This window comes from Gigantopelta aegis, chromosome 4 (assembly GCF_016097555.1).
Source record: "Gigantopelta aegis isolate Gae_Host chromosome 4, Gae_host_genome, whole genome shotgun sequence".
Taxonomy (NCBI): domain Eukaryota; kingdom Metazoa; phylum Mollusca; class Gastropoda; order Neomphalida; family Peltospiridae; genus Gigantopelta; species Gigantopelta aegis.
In genome coordinates this window covers 88,506,329-88,512,328 of record NC_054702.1, presented here as the reverse complement: position 1 = coordinate 88,512,328, position 6,000 = coordinate 88,506,329, and positions in this window count along the sequence as shown.

Sequence of the window (6,000 nt, the reverse complement as noted above, 5' to 3'; positions counted from 1 at the left end):
TTCTATAAATGATCACACAGAAATGGTGGGAAATAGGGAGACTCAAATCATTAATATTTATGTCTGGTAGGTCTTCTGATGTATACTTGTAACTAATTTTCAAAGAAGTTCTTTTTTAAAAAGGCCCGTGTGCATCGATCTGTCCTAGGAGTGCGGTTGTAGGTATGAGGGAGGATGGTTTTTCACAGTTTGACACGTATTCCCACATGCATAGTGGATATTAGATTTAACTTAAATTAGATTACAAAAAAGTTGATGTTTAGCACCACCATATGATAATCTTTTGTGACATCATAGATGTTATTAAGCAGCAAATCAGCGAATAATTTTTGTTTTTTGTTTGTTTGTTTATTATTATTTTTTATTATTATTATTATTATTTTTTTGGGGGGGGGGGGGGGATTTGGGGGGGGTTATTTTACTTTTGTTGTTTGGGTTTTTTTTTTAGGATCCCCCCTCACCCATATATGAATAAAACAAAAACAGGAACATTTCAAGTGCGCAGATTTCCTTGGAAAAATTCCAATTTATTTACGATGGAGCCAGAGATACATATATAGGCCGTTGACAAGTTGGCGCTTATTGTTAATATAAACAAGACGAGAATCCATATTACACTAAATGGAAAACTGTCACAGCTGTCGGTGGCGTGACATACATGTGACACTGCGCTGTATGGTGACGTCACCATAGAGGCATGTTCAACGCTTCGAGCTAGCTCAGTCGGTAGAGCGCTCGCCTTAGGCGCTTACGTCTTAGGATCGAACCACCTCAGTGGCCCTACTCTCTGATTGGGGTTTTCTCGTCCCAACCAGTGCACCACGACTTGTATGTGAAAGGCTGTGGCATGTAGGCCTACTATTCTGTCTGTGGGAAAGTTCGTATAAAAGATCCCTTGCAATTAATGGAAAAAAAAATGTAGCGGGTTTTCTCCATAAGACTAAATGTCAGAATTACAAAATATTTGACATCCAATAGCCTATGGTTAATAAATCAGTGTGCTCTAGTGGTGTCGTTAAACAAAATAAACTTTAACTTCGATGGCTTAATCACTACATCATCGATGCCGGTTACTCGCCTGGTATGTACACCTATCATCTAACGCTAAACGAATGTGGTTTAATGGTAACAATTCAAATCGTCCTCGAGTGGTCGCCCTCTTAAACACGACACAGATTTAGTTCTTCTTCTTCTTCTTCTTCTTCTTCTTCTTCTTCTTCTTCTTCTTTATACGAGAACCCGCAAACAAATAAGCAACACTTCACACCAGACACATTATAACCGGGGTGGGGGACATGGCCCAGTAGTAAAGCGCTCGCTTGATGCGCGGTCGGTTTGGGATCGATCCCCGTCGGTGGGCCCATTGTGCTATTTCTCGTTCCAGCCAGTGCACCACGACTGGCATATCAAAGGCCGTGGTATGTGCTATCCTGTCTGTGGGATGGTGCATATAAAAGAGCCTTTGCTGTTAATCGAAAAGAGTATCCCATGAAGTGGCGACAGCGGGTTTCCTCTCAAAATCTGCGTGGTCCTTAACCATATGTCTGACGCCATATAACCGTAAATAAAATGTGTTGAGTGCGTCGTTAAATAAAACATTTCTTTCTTTTTTCAATATATGTGTGGTCCTTAACTATATGACTGACGCCATATTACCGTAAATAAAATGTGTTGAGTGTGTCGTTAAATAAAACATTTCCTTCCTTCATTATAACCGGAGAATGGGAAGGGTACTACTACCATTTTACAGAGATAGCTTGGCAGCAATAGTATCAGCAACGAATTTACATGGAACTGATAGGAATGTAACGATGTCAAAGACGGGCCCGGACCTGTAGTTCACTGGTTACGTCATCAGATTCTAGGCCAATGTACACTGAGTTAGCTAGCGCTAACCCCTGTAGATTGAGTGCATCAACAGATACAGTAGGGAGATACATGTATATTGTCAGACATCCCCATTGAATCTGCATTGCACCATCTTTCCGGCGAATCTATCTTATTACTACACCGATTTTTCTCTATAAATAACCACTAAAAGGTGTGGTTTTCAGTGGTAGATCCGGAATGGGGGTCAAAGGGTCATGGAACCCCTTGCTTACAATAATAAAAAATAAATATTATTTCACTTATTTTATAGTTCATTCACGACTACATTCACCAAATCCATTTGGGGGAGGGGCAGTGACATGAGGTGCAATGCCAAGGGAACTTTGGGGGAGGTTTGGAGGGGGGATCGTAAAAAAAAATGAAAATTAATATATAATAAAATTATAACTATCGCGAAATTTAGGGGGGGGGGGCGGGCCCCTGGGGCCCCTAGATCCGCCTCTGATGTACATCTTCAATTTGTGTAGTTGCATGTAAATCCCAACCCTGCAAAAATACTGGATCTGCGCCTGAATAACTTCTGTCCTGGACAGACAACATATATAAATTGAACCTTAATTTGAAATGAAATGAAATTGTGAAATTCAATATACGTAGTCTGTATAATTTGCACACATACGGAGCTAGGTCGCTAAGAACACCACAACGATCGCTGCACTACGTGCTGGCGCGCAGATAATTGCTGTACAGGCGAAAGGTGCGCAAACAGGTTGTGACTTGTAGTAGAGGTGATGAAACATTAATAAAAACAATTAGGGGAAAAAATCTTAACACAATAAAGTATTTGTGTGATGAGTAGATGTTATCAACAGTAAATATATATTTTTTTTAGTTTTGTAACAATAAGAAGTTATTTTCTAAAGATGGTCTATTTTAGTGGCTCACCTTTAGATATTTCTTTATTATATATACAAGTATTAATATGGCTAAATCACTATATTAATATGGCTAAAAAAAACAACAACACAACAATACAATGTGTTACTTCACACGAGGGGGGGGGGGGGGGGAGATTTCCCAACTCATCATATTGGAATTGCATCAATTAAAATTTAATGACTATATTTTATTAGACACGTTTTTAAAAAACGGATTACGCTTAAACTAAGTCATTGAATGTGAAAGCAAATAAGCAGTTTACTAAATATACAAAACATACAACACTAATTTAAAAAATGGTCGAACTCCTCATTTACGTTTTAATTCTGAAGCGTTGAAACAATATGACTAATGGAAGTATTTTGGTGCCAACTGCGCAAAATGAATCACGTTTGTGACAGTCTTTTAGAAATACTATTTTCAGGAACTTAACCATTTATTATCGTACTTCTGGTGATATTCCAGGCGATGTGAGTAACAACCAATCGATAAAAGATCACTTGTGTAACACCTGAGTCACTTAGAAAACAAAAACAAAATGACGCAGACGTACAAAATAATCCTATAAGAGTTATCTCCCATATTTTTAATCTACATACACTAACATTTTGTATAAATTTTCCGGCCTAGGTGGCGCAGTGGTTAATCCATCGAACTACAGGCTGGTAGATACAGGGTTCACAGCCCGGTACCGGCTCCAACCCAGAGCGAGTTCTTAAGGGCTCAATGGGTAGGTGTAAGGCCACTACACTCTCTTCTCTTTCACTAACCACTAAACAACTAATAACTAATCCACTGTCCTGGGCAGACAGCCCAGATAGCTGAGGTGTGTACCCAGGACAGCGTGCTTGAACCTTAATTGGATATAAGCACGAAATTAAGTTGAAATGAAATGTATAAATACAGAATGTCTACTCCTAATATCCGACCGACCTCGGTGGTGTCGTGGTTAAACTACCGGACATAAGGTTGGTATGTACAGGCTCCAGAAAGAGAGCTTTAACGACTCAATGGGTAGGTGTAAGACCACTACACCCTCTTCTCTCTCACTAACCACTAACCAACTAACAACTAACTCTCTGTCCTGGACATATAGCCCAGATAGCTGAGGTGTGTGCCTAGGACAGAGTGCTTGAACCTTAATTGCATATAAGCACGAAAATAAGTTGAAATGAATCAATTCTAATTTTCCCACAAAAGCAGGCAGATCTTATAATTTTCACTCATTATAACACGGATGTAGTAGAAACAAGTACTATTTTGTTCTAGTTCGCACTTTCTACAGTACATACATTAAACTATTATTTATTCTGAATTATCAACTTTTAAATTAATTCTACACGACTGTATATCCATCACACACACACACACACACACACACACACATACATGTATATATATATATATATATATATATACACACGCACACACACACATACATGCATACATACTTACACACATACATACATACATACACACATACATACATACATACATACATGAGGAAATTTGTGAAGGCAATAAAGGATTTTAATATCCCCTGTGCCAGTGCGTCATTTGAATATATATATGTTTAAGTCAAAACCCGACATACATACAATAGAGATATTCAAAATATAAAAATACATACATACATACATACATACATACATACATATACACGCACACAGACACACATTACAAAACAAATAATTAGATTATTTATACATACAGAATAGACTAGATGTAGATATGTGTAAGTACATGTACATTTGTAAATGTGTAAATTACGTATTTAATAGCTATTGACATACATTTTATTAATAATTTTAGTCTTGGATCAATGTACTATTCCCAGCCTTTAAATATTATTACAGTTTTAGGGCTCACCCTGTTCAGTGCCAAATTAGCCAATTGCTAAAACAAAATTATAAGGCGGCTATATCATTAGTCTTTATTATTAATAAAACATTCCTTAAATAAACCACACTTTGATTGTTTTGGAGGAAACACTATACTATATCTAAAAATGGGCAAAATTCATTCCAGTGTGATCCCTGCAGTCTGTACGTGTATTTTGTTACAAACTGCATGTTACTGGCAAATACAACACTGGTATACAGTAAAACTTGTACCACTACGATAACTGTTTTCTAGACTGTTATTATTACTTGAAACATCTGAGTTTATGGCACAAGATTTTACGGAATTCGACTGATTCTAGCATTCATCCACTTTCTAATGATTTATTAATTAACTAATCGAAAATTTTATTATTACTCCCATTTAATGTTTTATCACTACCTAAAAAATACAAACTGTGACTACTTTTGTATATAAGTTACAACCTCCATGTACTATATCAGATCATTTACTAAACCACAATATAAAGACAGTGTATATAAACCAGTGTTATCGCTAACAACGGCCAGGGCCACCCAACCCCACCCCCACCCCCAAATTGTGTGTTTCAGGGAATGTGCTGAAACAAATTAGCTAGGGTATGTTGTTGTTGTTGTTGTTTTGTTTTGTTTTTTGTTTTTTGTTTTTTTATTACATTCAGGGTCCAGATAAAATGTTATGTATATAATCTTTTCATCTGCACAACAATAAAAAAATAAAAATCGATAAACAAAAACAAAACAAAAACAAAACAAAACAAAAATATCAGGGCAAAAAAAAGTCGGCCCTTTTAACTATTAGCAACTTTCATACAAATACAATTCTGTTACCATTTACATTTCGTTTTGTTTTTGTATTCTCTTTTTGGTTTGTTTGTTTGAATGGCGTGCGATGTTAAGCGAATTAACTTGGATTACCTATTGTAAATTATTAAAAATAATATAAAACAATATACTCGAATTTTCAGTTTTAAGCGATCAAATCTTTCTGTGAAAGAACGTATTATTATATTATGGTATATATATTATTATGGGGACTCGCTTGATACGTGGTTGGTCTTGGATCGATTCGCGTCGGTGGGCCCATTGGGCTATTTCTTGCTCCAGCTAATGCAACACAACTGGTATATCAAAGGATGTGGTGTGTGCTATCATGTCTGTGGGTTGGTGCATATAAAAGATCCCTTGCTACTATTGGAAAAATGTAGATAATTACCTCTCTCAGACTATGTCAGAATTACCAAATGTTTGAGATCCAATAGCAGATGATTAATAAATCAATATGCTCTAGTTGTGTTGTTAAAAAAACCATTCTCGTTCCAGCCAGTGCTCCACAACTGGTGTAACAAAG